This window comes from Harpia harpyja, chromosome 7 (assembly GCF_026419915.1).
Source record: "Harpia harpyja isolate bHarHar1 chromosome 7, bHarHar1 primary haplotype, whole genome shotgun sequence".
Classification (NCBI taxonomy): domain Eukaryota; kingdom Metazoa; phylum Chordata; class Aves; order Accipitriformes; family Accipitridae; genus Harpia; species Harpia harpyja.
In genome coordinates, this window is record NC_068946.1 from 5,071,041 (window position 1) to 5,096,620 (window position 25,580).

Below are 25,580 nucleotides of genomic sequence, written 5' to 3' on the forward strand. Positions count from 1 at the left end.
TCACCTTGCTATCTGCGCATGCATAACACCCAGCAGTTGTTTGTGCCCGTTACAAGGTATCTGCCAATAATTTTCATCTTCATTCTTTTCTCTCCAAATACATGCCTTTGAATTTAATATAACTGTACCACGGTCACCCAGTGTATTTATGTATGTGATGCTGAAAATATATTTAATCAAGGCAATATTACACACTGTAGTGTCTGAGCTCCTGAAGTTCCCTAGAGAATACATTTGGTTTAGGCTTTAGTACCTGACAGGGACACCCCTCCCCTAAAAAAAATAAAATCAGAAATATAGCAGATCTGACAGAATATTTTACAATGGAGTTGCACAGTATATGCATTCAATCGCTCTATTTCCCAGAAGATTCATTACAGTTACATTAGAAAGTCAAATCAGGCAATTCTGCAGTCTGGTGAAAGCTAGCATATGAAAGCAGGTTAATACAAAAGAATTTCATTTTAAATAGAGGACATTTAGGACTTTTAAAAGCAACATTATGATAAAAATTTCAGGGTGTTTGTTCTGGCTTCAGAGCATGCTTTTCAAGTCTTGTTTCAATGATGTAGCTGATTTTCTAAGGAAAGAGGGAGGGGATGTTCGATCTCCAAGGTTTGCCATCTTAATTACCCTACTGCTTCCACACGTTGCTAAGAATCACATTGCAGATACACTTCTCTACTCAACAGCCAGTGTATAGTTGGTATCAACTCCTAGCAGTAAAAATTCTAAATGCATTAGTTAGCATTTACAGAGGCTATGTATTACACACTAACAAATCACTGGGGATTGCATTTTAGACAAAGGTATTAAGTACACGATACAGCCCATTTGAAGTTTTCTGCTTACCTTACAACAGAAGTATTAGACATAATTACCACCATTTATAACCTTGCCTCCATTTCAGCAAGTAAAATGCAGATAGGGAATGTAATTACTTACTAAACTAATAATGTAAGAATTGATTGACAGGATGGAAGAAAAAAATTTGTTCAAACCACTATTAACTTAAGAATATAAGCGTATGTGAATGAAGCCAACTATTTTTAAAGCATTCTTTACTATAAGCAAGACGCCTACAAACACACAAGCCATACACACACACAGTTACAACACCAAAAAAACCCACAGACCCAAAAAGTAGTTGTCAACAGCACCAGCTTTGGCAACATTAAAGATTAACTTCATGCACCCCTGCCTATATTTAATTTAATAGAAAACTAAACACAGTCAAAACATCTGGTGCATTATTGATGGTTATCATGATAAATGAAATCTGACACTTCACAGGAACTCATTAGATATTCTACTTATACCCCATACTTACAAAGCAGAAGACCTACATTTGCTTCCAATTTTACATCTTTTTGGAAAACACGCACTGTGTGGATAACCGAGACTTCATGAAAAGGCAAATGCTTGTATTAGGAACTCTCATTCCAAAACAAGATTTAGAGCACATAAAAGAAATACTTGCATCTTTTACATTGGGGGAGGCAGGCAGCTCTCGGTTTCTTTTTCTCTTGCTTACACACCAGCTACAAGCCATTACATTTGTATCGCTGGAAGGCAGGGGAAGGTACCTTAACATCAAATGATCTAACTTGCAGAGTTCTGACTTTGACAAGACAGACCCATTTCTTTCTTGTTTTCCTCTCATCTCATTTCACAATTAGTTTTTTTCCCCTCATTCATCCCACCAGGTTTCAGGAAAAAAAATTCTAATCATTGCCCCCCCCCGCCCCGGTTATTTAAGTAGTCACCTTCTTTTTTCCTTACTTTCCATTTGCAGTATTATGGAAAACCTGTAAGTTAGGTTACCCAGACAGAAACAAAAACCAAGCTTTTACTCAAGTTTAGTTCAAGAATACTGTTTACCGCTATCGCTAGATAAATTTCTCAGTCAGGCGTATAACGTTGTTCCTAGCAATACAGTTAAGTTTAGGGGTTTTTATTATTTTTGCATGAATATTCACTGTGCTATTTGCATGCATTTGATTAAGTCTGTTACATTCACTATCTCTTAAATTATTCTGAGACAAATTAGAGTCCCAGAAGTACTCAAGAGCCCAGCATGTTCACCTGTTATTGTCTGAATCGGGGAGGGGGAGAGAATCAAGACTCACAAGTTTCTATACCAATCTCCACTTGATCTTAATAGAAGCAAAATACCATCAGCTACTACACTGGACTACCAGAAGAAGTTGAGCTGATATTCCTGGCCCCCATATTGCAAAGGAATCAGCTTGCACAGTTGATGACCAATATTAACCTGCTGGTACAACCTAGGAAAATTAAATGTAAAGCATTTTATGTCAGCCACATTACATTACAGTGTGAAGCAGGTATACCAAAACTGGTAAATGAATATTAATGTGACCATGAAAAAGTCTGGAAAAACAAGGGTTATCCTCTTTCCCAGCCTCTGATGGAAAGGACAAGAATTTAAGCACCACAGACCACATTATTTCCCCCCCCCCACACTAACCCCAATGCTACTGAAATTCAAGATATTTTTAATAGCATTTTGCTCCATTTGAAGGGCAGAGATCACAAGTAGGGGCAATACGGATACAGGGTCGTGTGACCCCTGAACAGAGATAGAAAATGAACTCGCACCTCTCTTACAGCACTACTACAGCAAGGCACACAACGAGGTTTCATGCAGCCTTTTTACGTGTCTGTGCAAGATAATACCACACATCAGGTATAAATACACTGCAGCCGAACTAAGAACTGTGTTTCCCTTTAATTTCTCACATCTTGACTCAAGAGCTGTACAAAAAGTTATTAAAATTAATGCAATCTATCATAACTCTGTCTTTTTTATTACTGGTAATATTCCTTCTAAAATATTAGTCTCCTTGGCTGAACCAGCATGTCTTTTTGAAAGTTGCCTTTGAAGATCAGAAACTCTTTAGCATAAAAAGTGAAACATGCAATCATGTTAATTTGACAAGGTAAAGGGAAAGAAAAAAAACACTTCAGCTTAGTATTTCTAAAACTCAAGCTATTTTTTCATTTTTAAAAAAGCATTTTTCTTTCCTGGTTCCTACTGCAGTAATCGAAGTGAGGATGTAACGAAGTCTTTTGGTACTCTGAGCATTTTAAAAGCAAAACAAGACAGTATCAAACTTGGCAAGCGACCTAAGTAAACACTTCCCATTTTCAACAAAATGAGTAGGTTAGAATAAATTGCTGAAGCACGAACAACCCTAGCAATCCAGTGAGTACTCATTTTTCCTTGTTTGCATAATAAATACCACAGCTATATACTTGCATGTATATACATATATGAAGGAGGCGAGAACAAGAGCATGAGCACACACGTGTTTTATTAACAAGAAATTCAAGCTGGAATTTCTCACTCTTCCTTCTAAAGTTTAAGTGAGCTGTGTGCCTAGCCAAAACAGTGTATTATCCAGAACTATTTTGTCAAAAGCAAAAACAGAACAACCACACATTTCAAGGTTTTGTACACACAAAGCAAAAATCAGGAACTTCACGAGTTGGCAGAAGTATTACAGTTTCCAATATTCAAGTACAGTTTATGATAACACTTCATGTCTGTGAATGTTACACTCTCTAATCATTTGTTACTCTTTCATCTGCTTTGCACCTGGAAAAACAGGTACTGCACTTGAAAGACTTTGAATAGCCCATTTCTCACTACTCCCATGTACCACTGTTCTTGCTAAGCAATCCATGTTACTTACCATTACTGTTCCTAAATATTTATGAATACCTTTGCAGTCAATAACAGGCTCTAGATTCCAGAGTTCTAGTATAGTATATCTGCGGTACTATAAGCACTGTATAGTGTAAGCACTATATACTGTAAGCACTTTGAGAACTGCTTACTTTTCAGAGACAACCTAAATGCCAAAATTCAAGAATGAAAAAGATGCTGGTAGATAATTGTATTTGTCTGAAGTTATATTTTGCAGAGGTATTCCCTTTGAAACTGGAAGTTCTACCTCTATACATTTGTTAAGCTTTCTTCAGGACAGACATCCACATTTTACAGACATGCAAATCAACACGCACCAAGTCCGAAGTCACAAAATAAATACATAAACAGAAATTCTGTGATTGCTATGACTGCTGACTCCCCAATGCTTGTTCAAATACTGAATACTCAACTCTGACAAAAGGAACCATTTACAGAAGCGGCAACTAGCCTTTTCATAATTGCTCACTCAATTTTTAAAAGCATGTTCCTCTCCCTTACAGTTATAGAATTATTTCAAAAGCAAGAACCCATTAAACATTTGCCTCAGTCTGCCCTCAACAATAGCCTCAAGAGATAAAAATTCTCATTCATTTCAACAGAGGCCCTATTGATTCCACTGTCACAGAATATGACTATTTTCTCCTCACGCTGCTTCAGAACAGAGCATTCTCTCATGGAGCTATACATTTATTTCCTTTCCTGTTTCTTTACAGAAGCTTTGTAGCAGTGGTTTCTCACAGCCCACCACCCTTCTCTACCCCAGCAGATAGCTTTCAGCAATTAAGATGCAGATAAGTCTACTACACACACACACTTACACACAGGAGAGTTAATGCAAAAAAGAAACAAGGGGTGGGCTTTAATCTGCAGGCATTCATATCCAAATTGGGGGGAATACCAAAACTCTCTTCAGTACCATACATACTGCTTCATACTACCTAGTAAGAACAACCAAGAGTCTAGGAGCCAGTTGGAGATGAACTACCCACCTTAAAGAAACCCCCCACCACATCACACAGATGCTTACGGTTCTTTAGAAAAAGAAGGTCGGAAGACTTACTACTTGCAATTCTGTAAATGTGAAAGTCTCCAGGCATGATGCTTGGCTGTCACTGTAGAGCTGCCAAGTTTTATTAGAATTGGGCAGTATCGACTGCATTCTGTCCCCTGAATGTCAATGATCTGATCCTTCAAGTTAAGTCAAGCGCAATTTCCATTTCCAATGATGCAGTCAGCTGATGAATTCATGTCATGCTTACAGAAGCTTAAGAACAGCTGTTTAGGAAAGCCAGTACTACTTACCACAACTGGATGTAACTAAAGGTGTCCTTTACTCAGCCTCCAGTCCACATCAAAAATTGGGACTGTCTAGTCCCTACAAATCATTCAGGCACGTTGTTTCCCAGGAAGCAAGCCACAACATCCAAGAAAAAAAAAAAAAAAAAAAAAAAAGAGTAGTTCTGTGAGCAACAAAGGCAACAAACCCAAGCACCTTCTGATAGGCCTTTGGCTCTTATTAGAGGGGAAGGGAGGTTGTTTTTAAACAAGATCACAACGAAATCTTTCTTTTTACCTCCACAGATACCTGTGAGGTGCCCCACACTTGTTTTTTTCTAAAATCCTCTACAAACAAACAAGTATGCTCAACAGGAAAAACATAGATGAGATCGAGTTTCTACAAACAAGCTCACCATTATCCAAACATTATGCTCCCTCCTTCATACCTCTCAAACATAACTAGTTGGCCCAGTTATCAAGACATATGAAGACAAGTTAAAGAATCAGGTACACCTGCTACTGCAGAAAACCAAGCTACTGAGACAAGACTAAAAACTGCACTCAGCACTAGTAATCCTCTCTCCACCCAGAATTAAAAAAAAAATTCGATTACTCTCTAAGAACAAGAGGATTTGTGGTTTTGGGTTCCACATCTCCCCAAATACTTCAACCACCACCACTGGTTTAACTTTTATTGCTCTATCATTTCTTGATGGACTCAAGTTCACCACAGATGCTGAATTTCCAAATTAAGTGCTGTCTTTCCCCCTTTGATTTTTGCCAATATTTAAAGTACTTTGCATTCTTCCTTATCAAGAAGAGATATTATTTTGTTTCATTTGATTTTTTTTTTTAAATGTGAAACACTACATTGGACACTCAGTTTCCACTCTTGATATTTTACCACCCAGAAGTATTTACTCGTCATTCCACAGTACAAACTAACAAAAAAATAGGAAAGGGAAATGGCAGAAAGACAGGTGGGGAAGTCTGCATCAAATTAAAACCAAAAGAAAGCTATGTGATAGGTACTTATTGTACAAACTGCTTGCAGAAGAGCAAACAAACTAAGCAGAAAGATCAACAGCCGCAATTCAGAAGAGATCTCCCTGCTGAGTGGGCTTGACATTGAAGAGCAAAAACTATTACTAGTTTCTACAAAAAAAAATCAAGGAAGTTTTTAGAACTACAGGTTTATTGGGAAACCACAGGGTATCTCTACAGATGTTTAAATCTGCATCCCACCTCAATGGTACAGTCTAGACAGGTAGATAAACCACTACACAACCAAAAAGAATGTTTTCAGTATTGATCTTAATCTGGACTCTAAAAGACTAACTATCTAATGAAGCTTAAAGGCAACTTGAGCAAATCCTAACTTTAGTTAAGTTTCAGGTTCTCTCCAATATCTGCTTTCCCCGTTGGAAGATATGAGGTGAGCAGAACGCATGGAGAAGTACAAAGGAGAAATTTTCACAACAGAACCAACTTCTCATAGCACTCAATTCAATGCTGTCATCAAGTTACAATAAGCTAAAACACACACAGAATGAGTGATCTTCTGTGCATCTTAGAAACCTTGAACCTTTGACTATCCGCTCGGAGATAAAGCTGCAAAAACACATACACATACATACAAGAGAGCCAAACAATACAACAGAAGAGAAAGTACCACACTTTCAGTCACATTATCTTAGCATGTCTCTGTTGACATGACAACTTGACTGGGGTTGACAACCTGAGTAGTCAGTTTGCTACAGTATTTTCTAAAAAAAAAAAAAAAACAAAAAAACAAAAACAAAAACAAACCCCCTCCCCCCCCAAAAACCACAGAACAACCAAAACAAAAAAACCCACACACAAACAAACCACCCACAACAAGCAAGTCAATAAAACTTAGAAATTTAAGAAAAAAAAAAAAACCAGTTTGCTAATACCACAATAAGGACTAAGTAAAGACATCAGAATTTAGCAGACTAACTATTTTATAGAGCTTACAGTTAGACCTAGAAACATTTTCCGTGATTTCCAACTCCACTTTAGTTATAATGCTGCACAGTGCCACCTTTAGCTCGCTCAAAAGAGATTCTGTTAAGTATTGTGAAATTTCAGCTTCTTTGATAGTACAGAAAGAGCATTTAGTGAAACCATTTCATAAATACAAGTTAGCTTATAGATGCGAGATATTTGGGGACGGGCTAAGCTAATTCAAAGAGCTACATGAAGCTGCTTAGCCTCAGAAGTCAACAACGACAAAATAAGAATTCTTCATAACCTTGCTACTACCATGAGACAGACTACCTGTATACCCTACCATCAGAGCCAAATAATTTTCTGTAGCAGGGAGCTCACTGTCCTACCGAATTCCAGTGTTTCCAGTCCTAGCAGAACATTCTGAAAGCCTTATAAATCTCCTCTTAACGTCTCTACTTTCCTAATCCTCAGAAGTGTAAGAACTTTTTTCCAGTATCCTGAACAGTTTCAGTGGTACATAACTCACACTTGAGAGCTAACATATGGTTCAAACAAGCATCAGATTGTTGCATGGTTTTCATACCAGCCCTCATAATCCCTGGGTTCCTAACATCTGTCTTTCATTTGTGATATAATTACACATTTATTTTCCATTTTACTAGTTTAATTTCATATACTGTTTACTTGATCTTGGGTATGATTTTGCTACAGCCAAGGGACATCATGCTCCTTCTTACCAATATGAACATGTTTCATTTGAGCTTACTAAGTTCTGAAGTTTTCTTGTTCACACACAGATTCACCTATGTAGACAAGAAAATTGCCTATACAGTTTTTTCCCCCTAAACTACAAACATAAGCTCTTAATTCATCACAAAAACCTAGTGGAAAAAATTACAGAAGCTTGACCAGTTCTTCTATAAAAACTTAAAAACAACTGCAAAAGCTTTAGGAGTGTACTGGAAGGTGAGGGGAGAGAAAGAGGTATCAATATTTAATATACTGCTAAAAATGTAGCATCAAAGCTGCATCAGGGTGGCATAATATTGCAGCTGGTTCCATTTTCATGTTCTTACATTAAGAAACCAGATTTTCCTTTTGCATTATGTATTAAATAGTACATATTTTAGAATCTCTGAAAATAATCTCTAAGCCTTCCTAAGCCTTTATAATTAAAAAAATTGCATTGAGCATTTTACCAGCTAGACATGCATGCAATACTAAATTCAAAGACAGAGCCTAATGTTAATTTCTTGATAGTCCCTTCTGATATATACCCCTTCTCAAACTCACTACATCTGGAAAACAGTGATCAATGTAGCTAATATGCCTAACTTAAAGCATGCTTGCATTCTTCATGTTTGAGCAAAGAAAGTTCAGACCTATCCACACAAATTCCTTTACTGAGAAAATTGCCACCACGTGGTGACTAGCTATCATGTATATACTGCCTATCTGTAAGAACATTAGAAAAAGCATATGTTATGTTTCAAAACACAGTGATGCATTCATCAGAAGTTCTGTAATGAAAATCTGGCTTTGCAGGTTGCTACAGACAGGAATTGTGTTTTCCCAGTTCAAAGCAGAACACTAGGAACGGTCACCGCTTTACAAGCTTTCAAATTAAACTCACACGTATCTCACTGAATGCATGACCTCTAAATACAGTCACATAACACAAAGTCTTTCTGTAAATTCAGTAAGCTAGGCACATGTTTACACTGACAACATAATGCAACCATCATTACGGGGCAGAAGGAAAGCTGGATGAAGATAAATTGGACATATTGTTAACAGAATACACTTCTGGCAACCAAAGAGCAATTAAGATTAGAACTCTTAATCATCTCAAACATCTCCAAATTTGAGATAACTGCATTAGCATGTGGAAGAGTTAGTGGTAATGTCAAGTTTCGCAGTCATCATCAGTTTAATATAGCAGGCTTAGCATTAGTATTGCACAATGTTGGCGCAAGTCTGCTATGATGCACTAACTCAAATCTATTCACATACAGATAGATCTCCTCTTCCTCCAGCTACAAGGGAAGTTCTTGTTAAAAATGGGAGGGGAAAATAGTTTTTAGAAGACATACAGAGCAGAATAGTGCAATACATTTCTGTAGCACCACGGAACGCACTGGAAACTGGTTTTGCTATATCCATTAACATGTTACTCTACACACAAAAATTCATCCCACAGATTACCTTTCAAAATAATAGGTCACATTTCCGCAGTATATCTGTGCATAACCAGACAAAGCAGAAGTTCGCTATACAGTCTCCTGCATTTGTTCTTCCTTGTTGTAGCCAAAATACATGCAACTGCAGCTAAAAGTTCTACAACCTGCCTGGTATCCATTATTAAAAGCTAAACAGATGTTTATTCAAACTGTAACATCATTGTTTGTAAAGCATATAGGAACTGTTTATATCAGCACAGAATGGATGCCATTTACTTATACTGCTCTAGGATGAATCAGAAAGCATAACAATGAAAGCCATTCAAGCACAGCAAAACTTGCTAATGGATTTTGATAACAGCAGAGACACCCACTGTATTCTTCATTACTGCTGCAACGTATTTCACAGTTAATTCTAGACAGATCTAGATGCATACAATCATACTAAGCACTGTATTTCAATACATTATTTATCTAAGCACAGGATTCCTTCAACACCTTTCCTATATTGACTAACTGACCAATACAGCAAGGATTTACAAGTCCACTATAATGGAAGCTATCTTCTCCAGAATCTCCTCGTCAGTTCTCTATGCTTATTTGTGCCCTCCATGCTTTAAGTGATTTTTCATTCTTTAATAAAACACTTTTCTGGTCACATTAAGAGTATCAGCACAAAGTAACAGCACAGAGACACTGAAAAAACTATTCTTCCACTCAGTATTTCTAAACAGCTAAACATCACATTAAAAAAAAAAATAATAAAAAAGACAATCACTCCAAAACACAGCTTGGTTTTGTCAGCTAGTGTAGATTTCAAAATTCAGATGCTTGCATTTTACTTGTCTGCCATTACAGCAAATTAAAGCTATGAGCAAATGCTGCGTAGGCAACAAATAATTCTACTAACATGCCAACAATCACTTTAATCTCTTCCACTTAACAACTCATGAACCTTTTATGAACGTAATCTTCTAGAAGGTAACTGGTAATACAAGATAATCCCAGTACAAGTTTAATTACAAATACAAACTACATATAGCTCCATGCTTACCAACTCTTTCATGCTGAAAAAGCAAGAGTGGCTATTATTAATAGCTCTGTTAATCTGGCAAACTGAAGTGCAGAGAAACAAGCTAAAGAAGCATTCAACAGACCATTTCACACTGGAAAAACAGTTTTCACAAATTATAACTTGCCTTAGCATAAGCATTAAAAAACCCTATTTTAAATAGCTGAACTGAAACATGCTTGCAGAGTTACAGATCCTACTCTTTTAAAGAAAATCCAGTACAAGATTATTCCTTGTTACAGGCTACAATGGAATGAATCTAAAAATCAAAAAAGCCATTTTCCTTCAAGAAATATAGAATTTGAGTCACTTGGCTGTCAGATTGAAGTCAACATAGATTTCATTTGAGTTTTGAATGCCAAGAACTTTATTTGACTGGGCATAAAATACATTTGTTATTTTTAAACATACCTCATGTAATCATTTAACCAGAGGCCTGTAATTCAAACTGGGGCGCTCTTTTCACATTAAAAAGCTGATCAGAAGACAGGTCTTTACAGTTCTGTTGAAGTGTTGGCTTGTTTCCATAAATACATTTTGCACTCCCAAGCTCCCCTAGTAATCATCTCCACAGCTCTTTCCCCTTCTTCTAAACCCAGTTAGAAATATTTCAAACTGCCTGAAAGCCTCCAGAATGCTTTTTCTGCTTACCTTTACCACAGCCACTACCTCATACCTGTGGCAAGCAGTAACTACTCAGGTCAACAGCGACCACACAGTGGACACTCAATAGGCTATGTGCATATCCATCTCTCCGCTACTCTGACCAAGAATAATGAAGTCCGAAGTTTTACTCTACCATTTTACGTGGTGCTAACAATCAAACCCGTCATCAGCACAGAAGTGGCATCTAACTGTATCCCAAATCTGAATTAATTTCTCACCTCAAAGACTTCAGCTGTGTAATTCTGAGCTTTATAGTTATTCAAAGTCACAGAAGGAATTCTCTTTAACATATAAAAGTAAATGTATCTATAACGAACTATCCTGACACACACAGAATGAAGTGATGTGTAGGTGAGCTGTGACATTCTTCTTGTGTAGAAGCACATTCCCCAAACCAGTAAGTTTTTCATATTAATCTCCTTTTGGATTAGACTATGCCATGATGAAAGGCGCTGTATCGGCTCTTTTCACACTGAGAAAATAGCAAGAAAACTCATGTTGGAGAAAAAAAATTGTGCGCAAGCAAGCAAAATTAAACCTTGTAATCTAATGCAGATTTCTTTAAACATGTTTCAGCTACGACACTTCACTGAGAACTAAACACATAGCAAATATTTTTGCCTTCTACAAGACAGCATCAAATTTTAGACACAGCCGAGTGAGTTACCACTACAGAGAAATGTGTGTTTCCTCAAGCTCAGGATCATCAAAAAAGCCAGACTATACAAAGCCTTTGTCTTTTCAGGAATATACTCAACTAATCATAACGGACAAATGTAATTCAGATGGATACCCAGCTCCTAAAGGGATCGGGGAAGGGTGCTATTGTTCATAGGAGGTTCTTTCACATTTTGAAACCAGCTCCTTTAGATGTTGCACTGTAATAGCATAGATCAGCTCCCTGCTCCTAAATCATTTGATGCATTTCATTGCCCAGAGCTACCTCCAAATGTTAGACTTTCTGCACACCCTTCATCTCTAAGCAGTTTCTCACTAATATGAAAGCTTCCAATTCAAGCTTCTGCAGCATTCAGTCCCCATAGTAGTAGAGGTTTGTTTTGATACCAGTGGTTTAAAAAAAAATAAATAAATAAATTGTACCGTGCTATAGAGACAACACTTACAGCCCACCCTGACAGCCAATTTATCTACAGTCCAAATTCATAACTAATCAAGTCACTAGAGCAAGCATATCATCCACGTACCATGCTCTGCAAGTTCTTTCTGACAAACACTTAACATCTGCAGTCTTTTGAAACACAACACATTTTTCCACAGCTACAGAAGTCAGACTGTGCTATGGATGACTGGCCCCTGAAGTCCTATTTCTGCAAGTAGGAACTGATGACCTGAGAACTGTTAACATCAAGGAACTAAGCAGGCAACAATCTCAAAGGGATGTTTAAGTGATGCTACCCAAATAGTTTCTTCCCACATAAAAATCTACTACTTTCAAGATTTACAATACTTTTTATCAATAAGGCATTTGCCTGAACTTAAAACACTGAAGACAAGGGCTCTGCTGCTACAGTGAAGCAGTACTTTTAAGGTACCTTTTAAGTCTGATGTCTTTCTGTATTGTTCTAGCGTGGAAAATGAACACAGTTGACATTATCTTCATTTTCTCTCAAAAAAAACCCAAAACACTAGCAAGGGGAAAAAAAAAAAAAAAGAATCACATTCAACAACTCATGTATGCTCATACACATGCCTAAGTACTTTCAGAAAAGGAAACCCTCTTCCCCCCAGACATGCTCCCCAATAATTGTTGGTATGATGTCAACTTTTATTTTAAAGTGTAAAGAATATTTTGGTTTTACTTGTGACACCAGCTTACTACAGCCACCACCTCTTCTACTAATCACAGACTAGACAGAAAGGCTATACGAGCTCAAAAACACTTCTAACCACAGAGAGAATAGACCTGGTCGGACTTCAAACAGAAACTTAAGATCACAGAAGAATCAGTGTATTTTTTGCACTGCCAGTATTAACCACTTCTGCCTAATTTTCTTCTCTGGAGCTCTTCCTTCCTCTCACCTGGGGGCAGCGGGGGAAAGCAACCTAGAGAGAATACTATTTTACTCTTCATATACCCACTGAACCACAGACTGACTTTAAAGAACCATATTTAAATGAGGTTCAAATTACGTTCCTACTGAACTAGATTCTAAAGAACATATTTTTATTAAAAGCAAACACGTACATAGGACATAACCTTCCAGCCTTCCTTAGCTTACTAATGGGTGACACCACCTCTTTCCATCTTGGAAGGCTCATTCAACATTTATATCTTCACCTTTGTACACCTGAAAGCAAAATCCCAATTTCATTCACTTTAAGGAGGTAGAGAGAATGTTACTCAGAACATATTTCCAGTATTGATTCAGAACTGTTCTCTGAATGAGCAAATAGTCAATTAATAACAAGAGGGAGACTAAGTATAGGAGCTCTCCATTTGTAATACCTAGAGACATCCTGCTATCACAAAGCATAAAGGCATATATTTTCTTCTAAAACTACAAGTGAGTAAACCAGGGAGTAAGAAGTTACAGTAATTCCTACAAAGTTTATTTTAAAGGCAAACTTGATTCAGGACAAGAATTGTAGCATAAAACAGTTCTGAGAACCATGGAAAATAGCAAGCTAGAAATTTATTCTAAAACTTCAAGAAGAAAATTTAATGTCGCTCAAATTAGGCAGGTAACAGAACAGGCATTTACAAAACAGTAAGAGTATTTTCTATTCAGTATTGAAGAACTAGATATTTTCTACAGCTGCTGTTATCACAAGATCCTTAACTACTTTGATATGGACAAGTAACACCAAATAGATATTGATGATACATCAAGACACAAAATAACAAGTGCAAAGATACAACAGAAAGTTGCCATCAGAGTTAGACTTTGAAGTAAAAGAGCAACCATGTCTTAAATTAAAAGATACAGTAAAAAAGTGATGATCTATAGTCACACAGAACAGAGCTCACTGGTCCCTTGATGCAAATATACCACCTAATGTATATCAATCTTCAGACATCAATATAGGGAAAAAAAAAAAACCACCCACACCAAAACAACATCCATACTTTGAAAGCACACCTTACCTCCCTGTTATGTTCCAACAGGAAAAAAAAAAGTTAACATGCTAAAATACCAGAACAACTTCATTCTTCACTGGGGGAGAAAAGGTGCAAGTAACCACAGTAAACTGAAAAGAGAGCTGCCCAAATTATATTTTTGAAATATCGTCATTTCTTAACCAGTAGAACAAGAGGTTCCTGAGAGTTTACCTATTGTTCCTGCAACCCACTGTTGAGCACAAACTGCAATTGAAAAAAATTTTTAAATCCCCACTTATTTCATCATTATTTTATAGCTCACTGGTCCTCTATGCCAAACAATAACATACCATAGAAAGAAAGCTAAAGGTTTGCAACAGCACAGATTTTCATGGTTCTGAGCTATCAAGTCAAGTTCTCTCTATATTGGGAGGTGGCCAAGGTGCCAGGTTTGGGAAGATTTTTTGTGTTGTTTTTAAAGCATTAACTAGCTATTTCATGATAGCTGCAGAGGAAGCATGTAATGTATAACTAAGTTAACATATGTTTTCAGATTAGCAAAGTAAACAGATATTAAAAAATTAGCATTTTCATACTGCTTAACATCTATAAAACTTCCTGATAACAAAGTATCATCACACCTATTTCATAAGCAGAAAAACACAACTGCAATGAGATGTTCAGGTCGAGGTCATGCAACAAGTCGTGTGTTTTTTTTAAAGTTCCTGCAGCACAATCCAAATATTGTGATACCAATGACACCTAAATTCTTGTTATGAATTAACGACATGCAATCTTTCCAGTCTCTCTTCTTGTCTACTTGTAGCATGACCCTTTATCATCTTCAGGAATTAAATATATGACCTAATTAAAATATCTTTGGAAACCTGTTAAATTTCAAACAACGTTATAAACAAGAGGCCTCATTCATTAATAATCTCTCCCAGCTTTTGTTTCTATTCAAGAATATCTAACATGTGCATTAGGGCCTCAGAGAAGTCCCAGCAAGGAAAAGTGTAAATTTAACTTATCAGGACTCAGAAGACTTCACTAAACATACACAAAAGTAATTACCTTCCACATCTTACTGAACTTGTACTTTGGGACAAAAGCTATGGAAGTAGTCATTTGATGAATAATTAGCGTAGGGAAGAGAACAGGGCTCTCATTAATTGAAGCAAGCCTGCACGGAGAGAAGTGACATACAATGAGAATACAAGTGGAACCAGTTTCTTTTTTCACATATTACAGACATGGAAAGAGAAGCATGCAGTTAGACAATAAAATTCAACAATAAAAGACTAAGTCTATTCAACATGAAGAGAAGCAGGAAATAAGAATCAAATGACTTTTTCCAACCAGAAGAATGAGCAGATATGCTGTTTACAGAACTGTGTTTAACAAAACCAGCCCTGGAAGGTAAGCTGTGATAGTGACTGAGACTCACAGAAAGAGACATATCCTCAAATGCTCACATTAACCACCAAAAAAGAATAACGGCAGGTAGAATTCTAAAGTCTACAGTAGGGAAATTGGCATAATTATGAAAAAAATACAAGCAGAGGTACAAAATAAGTATGCTACAAGCCACATACTTTTCTACTGACCTGCTAAAGGACATTTGAGATATAGCAAGATGTCCTTGATAATTCCAGTGCCTCCCTAACAATTAGTGCAATAAAAAAAAAAAATCTTAAGATTACTAGACTACATGCACTGCTATCCTTTCACCTACTGCACTCCCACAACATCTCAAAACTTTGTTGAAGACATTCAAACAGCAACCAGGACTGTTTCAGCAGGTCAGAAGAGAACTTGGATTCTGCCTCCAAGTTTTCTGTCAAGAGCATATGGTAACAGTCAACTTGGCCCTTTTCTAATCCAAGTATTATTCAGACTTTCATCCAGAAGCATGCATTGCAGCCTCCCCCCAACACCAAGAGACTGCCCGTAAACAGAAAAGCCCTAAACCCATATTCCCTTTAGTCAGGCATTAGGCTGTTTTATTTGCATCTCTGCCCTAGGAGAACTACTTGTGTTACCATACTCCATCCGTGTTTCTTCACAAACATTCACCTTCACTGAATTATCCACATTTGCCCCTTTTCACTCAATTCCTTTGATTTGAAGCCTAACCTCCAAAACAATACCCTACTCTAGCTTTGGCCAGCCAACACAAGAGCAGCCTTAAACAGTTTTTCTACTGTCATCGTCTGAAAGCCTTCCGTAGCTTCTGCCCTGAGTTCAGCCGAATTAAGCAGCAGGGAATATAAAATTTACCATGGAAACTGAGTCACAGAAAACACTGTGAACAAGAAAGTGGGAGGAGATCTCCCTGATTAACCACAGATATAAGGGGCAAATCACAACGAGTTCTCAAAAAAGAAGATAAAATGGATTTTACTTCACTAAAAAACATGCCCATTTCAATTTTGTTCCCAGTAACAGCAAACAAACTTGTGTGTGTGATAATAAAAAAACATAAACTATAAGTCTTACAAATAAAATACATTAGAAATTAAATGCACAGCCCAAACCAGTCTTAAAGTAAGCCAGTTTATTTCCTGATGACTTATACTAGCTGGGCATTTGACTCACAGAAATCTTTAAGTGTACACACACCTTTAAGTTCATTCTATCATTGGGTAAAGTTCCTCATCTTAAGGGTTCACATTAGAAGGCAAGTAGCATAATTTAGTGGTTTAAGGAACAGTCAGAGGCAGGTCTATTAAGTTTTGTGAAAATTAATGGCCTTGGAGACATAAATTAGATTTCCTGCATCTCACTCCCAGTTTGTAAAAATGAGGATTAAGTGCTTAAGTCTCCTGTACCAACCTCATTAGAAGACCTCTAATGGAGCCATTGCATTCCTTTTTATAGAAGATGTACCACCCTGGCACAGAGATATCAGGTACCAAAAGGACACACAACTATTGTTAAATTGCACGTGTTTCGTTGACCTAAAGAACCTGTGGCCTTTCCCATTTTGAAATTTACTAAGAACAAGGAGCAAGGCAAAGCTTTCTTTGCAGAATCTTGTCAAGATACTGGGCCTTAACCAGATAAATTTTAAGCAACTTCACCCATATAATAAGTTCATACTTCTGCTTCCACACTTCAAAGTTTCTTTCATACTTCCAATTTCATACTTCAGTTCTAGATCATACTGAAGTACGATCACAGTGAAGCTGATGCACCTGAACAAGAGGTGAAGTACCTGAATTAAAGCTATTGCAGACAGAGGGAACGGGAAAAAAGTTGAAGAATTATGAAGGAACACAGCTAGAATTCCAAGAGACAGGTTAAGTCATTCTTGTGGGCAAGAAAAACTTCCAAAGAACAGATGAGCACCACTATTAAAAAACACACACAGAGTGGAAGACAGAAGTTTAATAGAAAAGCAGCTCCCTTCAACTCAAAGTTTTCCAAGCTCAGAGCCACTCTTCAATTACCATGCCCTATCACCATGAAGCATTTGCTCTGAAGAACGTTCCCACATGCCAAGTACTCTTTCTTAATTCAAAGCAAATCTGGAGGTTCCAATTGCCTGGGCACCATGACTTTTACTGGGTATAATTTCTATAATTCTATGAAGAAATACAACCCTTAAAGCACTAGAATTCTAGGACATACCACCACTTACTTCTTTCATATTCATGACACTTCATGTTAACATACATGAACGAATGAAGACTCCTAAATCAAGGAAAAGATAAAAGAGGCATTTTAGCATCAACACCATGTGCTCTAGTCCCTTGTGGTTGTTGGTATCAGCAGACTAACGTCATATACACACTTGTTTAAGAAGATTCATAATCCTTAAACACATATATTTAGTCACTTTGATATTTAGCCCAAAGCTTCTGATCCTCTAACATCCTATAATAGTTAATTACTAACTGAACTTGCCATTTTTCTTTAAACCAGGGAATAAACTGGTTGCCAGAATAGTAAGCTTTGACAGAAACCATCATATTTAATTCTCTATTCCACCACACCAATACACTCAAGCCTAGATCATCCTGCTTTACATAGCAATGCAACCACATAATTACCATAAGTGCTCAGGTTTAAAACAAAGTACAATCTTACGAGCTCCCCCTAGACCATAGCGATTTCAGCAGCAGTATAGAAAAGACCTCTCTCTGGCATCACAAGTCTCACTCAATGCCTTTAGCTGCAACTGTTAACACTAAAAGTCTACTATTCACTACGCATTTTAGCTCTCCCACAGTCTATACAGGCTCTGAACTGTTTCTCACTTAAAGGAAACTTAAAACCTCTCTTCACTAGAGATTCTACTGCCAAAATAACAATATCTTTTGTTAAATTTTTTTAAGATATTAGCTAAAACAATACAATTTGTCAGTTTATGTAATACATGGGTGGCTATGGAATGAGTAGTACTACACAGACTGCTGACTCAAGGTATAAATGCACAGATGAGGTCCCATGAGTCACAGTCACCCTACGTTAAGTGCCCAGAGCCATTTACTGAAGGAGAGAAGTAAACAGGACTGCTTGAAGTTACCTGTCCTTCAGGGAGAGAAAACCAGCATCTCTCACATATGCTGTCACTGAGAGTGAACACTGGCTGTGTATCTAACGTTAAGTTACACAGCAACTTACCCTACGCTAAGTCATTAATGTGCCCCTACCTCACGTTGGGCACAAATATATACATATAGGTTACCTGCGTCACGATGCGCACGATCAAGTCCCCCCTACCCCCAGGTAGATTCCCCCATCCATTCCTCTACACGCATTCAGACTACCATGATTCCATGCACAGAAATGTGACTATAGGATCAAGAGTTTAATATACAGCATCTGCCTAAGAATTTAATATATACCACTTGCAAGATACCTGAGATCAAATAAGATCTATCATTTTTTAGTCCCCTAAATGAATTAGGCTTACTCCAGATAAGGATTCATTTGTGGGAGAATTGGTATAAAGACACACACCAACAGCCATGTCAAATCAAACAAAAGCTTGGTTTTCTAAAATTTTAACAGTGATTTCTCACTAGTAAGAAATTCTGCTCCTTAATGTTTTTATTCATTTTTAGCATCATGTACAACAAGAACGTTCCCCCTACGTGTTTTAACCAACAGTTGTATGAGATGCCTGCTCCCAAACCAGCTGATCACTAAGAATGCTTCCAAACAGCTCCAAAAAAAAAAAAAAGGAAAGATGATCTGCAGGAAGATGGGCCAAGTGCCCAAGAACTTGTCTGTTTCCACCCCAAAACAGTTGGCCATATGAAAAAGACAAACATAAAGGAGAAACCGCTCATCACACAGACAGAAATATTTATTAGCACTAGATGACAGAACTTCCTTTCTCCGTCTTTAACCTGCTTTCTCAGAGAAAATAAACTCTCTAATTCACCTCACTTCCCCCTCTCCCCCCCTCCCCAACTCCCCCATTTCATGCCAGTACCTTCTAGCGCATAATGAATTTCAAACCAGCCTGCCACAACAGTCATCTCGGCAATAACCAACATTCCTGAAAGTTTTGTGCAAACCAGCAGATGGATAGGAAAAAACTCTCTAATTAATTACATCCCCACTAAGGCACGGCCAGACAGAAACCAGGATTTTAAGTTTTGCTTGGCAGCCAGCTAGTCCATAGGCACAATACGTGCTACTCGCCCATTCAACTGTTATGCAGGACAGGGGAAAAAGAGGAATTAACTGGTCACAGGGATGGAGGGGGCAAGCTTCAGGACTTACAAGCTCTTGTCTCCTCAGAAGAACTACTAGCACATAAGCTTCATTACTACCGCTGGTCATGAAACCAAGTTTACACTACAACCTTCATTGCAGGCACTAGAAAAGACCACGTAACACCCATCATTATAAAACAGAACTCCTGTTACATATTTGAAACAGGCCAAAATTGACTCTCCGTATCAGAGATTGATAATACCACGATAATGATTTTTTTTTAAATATAGACAAGTAGATTAAATACGTAGATTAACTAAGACCTCAAAATTAACAAGCACTCATTTTCTTCCACTTACCTTGAATCTTAAAACAGTGAACTAGCCTCTCATTCGTGTTCTGTAGGAAGAACAAAACACAACCTACATGTTCAAAGAATGACTTGTTTTTTAATAACTCAATCAGAAAAATTTACTTTTTAATCTATCAAATTTATGCAATACCTAACCTGATCTACATTGTCAGGGTTGCACTTTTAACAGAATTAAGATGCCAAATACAAATGCCATCCTTTATGCCTAGAATTCAGAGAAACACCATCAGCTCCGATACAGTGCATTTCACGCACACACCTCTAAGAATTTCACAGAAAAAGGCCATCGTTATCCCCATTAGGCATAGAGGAAAAACCGATGTTTGTATTCAAGCTGGTTTCACTTTTCTCTAGGTCAACATACTATTCTGGATGCTCAGTGAACTAAACAGACATTTATAGTAAACAAAAAAAAAAACCCCCAAAACACCACTATTGAAACAGGAATAGTCAGCTAATATTTCGATCTGTTTGGTTTTTTCAGTCACTTAGAGCAATTCCTTGCCCCAGTGGACTTTTAAATGAAAAGGAGCCAGGGTAGTATTCATATCTTCTTTGCTCCTTTGTTCATACATCAGCCTCTCTGAAAAGAGCAGTTGGGCACAGCTACCAACATTATAAAAGCTTGTGTAAAATGCTGCTGGCAAAGCAACATAAAGAGCACAATACTGCGTTGTAGATCCTGCTCCCTAACACCTCCTATCACTCCAAGAAGTGGCTAGATTTTCTTCCCAGCAACTTGCTGGAAACGCCATTTCCAAACTGCATCTAATCACACTTGCCTCCTTCAGATACCTTCCATACCACCAATGACAATCTCGCATACCTTCCAATTTCCTTATTGCAGTAAACCAACTTAACATCAGTAGAGTACAAGCTTCATTTCAAGCAGCTTTAAAAAAAAGCACGCAAAATAAACAGGTCTCCAATCAATAGGGGTTTTGTTCCATTTTGGTTCCAACATAGGTCTTTTTTAAAAATATGTTGTATTTTAAGCCTATTGATTTAAATATAAGCTCTGAGCTAAAATCAGATACTATGCATCCCTTTAAGGCAAGCAGGATGATTTGTTTAGACTTCATGCAACCGAAACAACTGCAATATATTTCCATAGCAAAACCAGAGTGAAAAATAGCTGAACGTTAAAAATAGTTCATCTAACCAGGATATCATCCTGAAAAACACCAAATAACCTGTACATTAGAAAGTTAGAGAGTTGTTTTGTGGTTTTTTTAATGGTTAACTTCAACCCCAACCACCCCTTTTAAATTTACATAGTTCCTCACTCATCTCAGGATCACATAATAACTAATTGTTTTCCAATTGTCATTATTTTTTAAACTAGAAATTAACTACAATTCGAGTACTGTATTCATATGCCAACAACACAGAGCGTAACATGTCACTGAAGCTTACAGTGTCCTTAAATATGGCACGTAATGAAATCAAAGCTACCCTCAGGCAATCTTAATGTACGAACAGCTCTGCTCAGAGGATAACACAGGTTCTGCTGTGCCATTACACAGCCAGTAACACATACTTGCAAAATTCTATATGCTCATAGCACACTTCTTTCCTCCCACTCCCAAAAGTGAAATAACTTCTTTATGGGCAAAACAACTACCCAGTATGGCTAGAACAGAGAGATGCATTTGGTAGCTATGATAGTAAATTTACAAATAGCGTGTTATTAAAAAAAAGTCAATTACTAAACTGCAACATCAGAATGCCATTTTTCTCACCTAAGCTGTAATCAGCATTAAGAATTATACACACCATATCTCTTCACATTCACGAATGTTGTTGATTATTAGCCTTTTGCTGCAGCAGCACTGAATCTATACCCACAACTCCACAGGATGGGCTTCTGCATGCATACAAAACCCCCACTAAGGTAAAACCAACCCCTGGATGCAAAGAAATCACTATCTGTTAAACCAGCTACATAATTACCACTTAAGGCAGGTCTGTCTCCTAGCTCCACTTACCTTTTCTGCCCAAGAAATGCTTCCCATTTTGCATAGGGATATGAAGAGCTTTGTCCAGATGGAGAGTTATCCCTCTCTGGGTCACTCCATAGTACAAATTCACATGCCATAGGATTCATAAAGCCACAGAGAGGCAGCATAAGTATTTCACTGTGCCTCTCTGTGAACTCAAATCATAGCATTCATGCAGACAATAGCCTACAATAATGTTAAAGTTATCACGAGCCACACCAAAGCTAAACGAGTGGTAGAAAAATAAAAAAAGAAAGCGTCCTCAATCCAGAGGCAATCACCACATTTTATTCAAGTAAGGAAACTGAAGTCATTTACCCCAATTATACACTGAAGTCAGCTAAAGAGTCAAAAACAAAAAACTTGGAGCCCTCACAATTAAACTATGACAGTCACTGCTGCCTATTTTCCAAAGGATCTAGCGCACTGGCATCTTTTCCTCAAGACCCACAAGTTATTTTTCTTCCCCCTTCTGCATACCTCAGTATCACCAGCTAGTTGAAGTTTTCAGCGAGCTAACTGAGATTTTACCGTACCTCAATAACCCAAAAGCTCAAGCCCTTATGCAGCAGTTGCTCTTTTACAGCTTCAGCACACACTGTAGTAGTAGTCCTGCGAGAAGCAAGGAGTTGGACGCGATGATCCTTATGGGTTCCTCCCAACTCGAGATATGCTACGATTCTACAATTGGGTTTGGTTTTTTGGTTGGGGTTTTTTTTTTTTGGGGGGGGGGGGGGGGGGAATGTGGTGTTTTTTTTTTTACAGATGCTGCCGTAAAAACAGAAACATTAAACAATCATCAGGAAAGGAAACTATGTATACACCGAGATCGACCTCTGCACACTTCCTTTTACTTTTGTCATCCCAATGCATTTATTTAAGTATTCTCCCTTGACAGTAGTTTTCCTTGCACACTGCCTCCACACCAAACATCCCAAAGCTAATACACAAATCTGAAGTGTAGTCATTTTTATTTGAAGCCGGCTGGGCTTTTCATTTGGGGGGGAGAAGGTAGAACATGAAAGAAAGTTGAGAGGGGTTCAAAAGAGTGTACTTCCCAGCCTCACCTCATGTGCTCCCTCTCTCTTTATATATTCACTTAGAGACAGAGAAAGAAGCAGAGCCAGCACTGGGAGGGGAAGAAGAAAGAACATACACAGTGTTTTGGCGCCCTTTACCTTCTAATTTACTATTTTGCTTTTTTGCAAGGTTACCAAAAGGCCATTCTGGGGAAGGAGGAAAGAGCTAGAAAAATGCTTCCCATTCTCTATCTTTCACTTCTCAAAAGAAAAAGATACCGTGCTTGAGTGAGAGCACAGTCCCAAACACAGCAGAGTGTACGGCAAAGAACAATGAGCTCCCAAGCCTGGGCATTGTGTGCATCTACCTCCTTCTCTTTCCTCCAGACCTCATCCACCACCAAGACAAATCTCTAAAATCGCTATTCATCCGAATCAGGCCACTGAAATCAACCCCAGTTCGTAGTTTATGGTACAAACTCAAGGAGTAAAAGCAAGATGAGATGTATTTACCAGAAGTGCTTTTATTATGATAGAAACGCTTCCACCCCTCTTAACCACCATGGATTTCTCAATTCTAAGGGAGCAGTGTACAAAAAACCCAAAATGTTTGCCTGGTAATACTAGAACTACAAAAAAATATTATACATCGCACATTAATCGGAAATTTGACATGCGCCTTTTACAACCAACAACTACTTCTTTTGACACAGTGTTCGTTTTTATCTGGTTAAAATCCATATTTAAGAACAGGCATACTATTTGCATTATGTCACTTCAGAATTGTTCTGAGAAAGCATTTTTACTAAATTGTGACAGTAAGAACTAATGGCTGAGGCTCCTCATTTCAGTTACATAGGCACACACGCAAAAAAATATCTTTGATTTCAATAATTGGTCAATGTAACTCAGGAGTAAACGGACATCAGACAGTAGCCTGCTGACTGCACAAAAACGTTCTGAGCTTCTAATCTCCAAGAACATTACAGCTTCGAGGAAAAACTCAGCATAAGAAGTCAGTAAATCAAAATAACTGCAACCAGCGTGTAAAAATAAATCTAATGGAAAAGACACTTCAACAATGAATCGTATTGTTTTCTTCCCAGCAATTTCTTGAACAGCCAGTCTCAGCAATGAAGCATCTAATGTTGTCTACCTCCGACTACTTTTCTGATTCTGGTCATCTTCTTTCTGCACTTTAGAAACAAAAAAAAAGGGGGGGGGGGGCAGAAAAAGAAGAAAAACCCCCACCCCTTCCTACGCTACTGAAAATGTTATGATTAAATTCATTTGCATAAAATCTTCATTTCACAATTCCATACCTACCACACAAGAAAATAAGTGCATCTTTTAAACACCTAAGCCAATTTCTTCTATGCGTCCATTTAAGTTCAATATTTCCCAACCTCGCTTTTATTTAAAAGGTTAACAACTTAAACCTTTCCCCGAGAACCCTTCCTCTACCGAGCATTAGACACGACACTAACAAAAAAAAAAAAAAAACAAAAAAACAAAAACCCACCCAAACACACACACACACAAAAAAAAAATCAGACCCAGCACCCCCGCGCACGCACCCTCCCAAAGCAAGAACAGACAGGAGCAAGAATAAGTCTGACGACCCACTTTATATATATATATTTATCCCCCTCCTCCCCGTTCCCCCCCAGAGCCTCACGCCTGCAGACACAACCCCCCCTCCGCGCCTTTCCCGCGTCAAGCCCCGGGCATTCTTCCCGGAGTTCCCTCAGCCACCTCTTCCTTGCCCCCCACGCTTATTAATACCGATAAACAATTAAACAAACACACCTACACCACACACACAAGGAAGAGAAGGGGGGAGGACGGGCCTCACACCTCACACACACACACGCACACCCCCTCCCCGACCCGCGGCCACAACAAAACCCCGGTAAGTTGCCCCGCTCCGCGCCCACCTACCTCCGCGGTACGCTACACCATCAACGGCGGCTGCCTCTCGCTGCCGGGACAAAGCGGCGGCGGCGGCGGGGCCGCTGGGCGGGAGCGGGGGGAGACGGAGAAGGAGAAGGAGGAGGAGGAGGAGGCGGCGGCGGGGAGCAGCTCCCCTCTTGCCCGGGCGACGGCGGCGGCGAGCGGCAGGTTCCCCGCGCGGTGCCTCAAGAGCGGCAGCCCAGGGGCATTTTGAACGGGGAGACAAGGAGCGGGGCGGCGACCGGGGCGGGGGAGCGTGGGGAGGGGGGGGAAGAAGGAGAAGAAGGAGGAGGAGGAGGAAGAAGAGGAGGAGGAGGAGGAGGGGCGGCGGCGGGCTGAGGGTCCAGGCAGCCGAGCGCTGCCGCCGCCTGCCTTCCCTCACGCACGCACGCACGCACCGAACGGGCACCCAGCAACGCAGCCAGGCCGGAGCCGCATACCAGTATCCGCTCTTGCCATTGGAGGGCGAAGGACACCCCGTGACCCGGCAGGAGGTGGGAACCAATCGGCAAAGTGGATGGAAGTGATTTAAAAGAATAGGGGGAAGGCGTGAGGGGGGGGGAAGTCGGGCCGCCGCCGAAGGGTCGCTGGGCCC

General features: G+C 38.8%; 1 protein-coding gene across 4 annotated transcripts in view; it reads right to left on the reverse strand.

Moving 5' to 3' along the window:
• RERE (arginine-glutamic acid dipeptide repeats) overlaps positions 1–25,364 on the reverse strand; it is a 257,136-nt gene extending 231,772 nt beyond the window's left edge. For 2 of the 4 annotated variants that reach the window (XM_052791717.1, XM_052791716.1), the window contains exon 1: positions 24,974–25,364. The gene's annotated coding sequence lies outside the window, so the exon portion shown is untranslated. The remainder of the gene's footprint in view (positions 1–24,973) is intronic. The other 2 variants (XM_052791713.1, XM_052791718.1) reach the window with 2 other exon arrangements.
• Between the last annotated feature and the right edge of the window lie 216 nt (positions 25,365–25,580).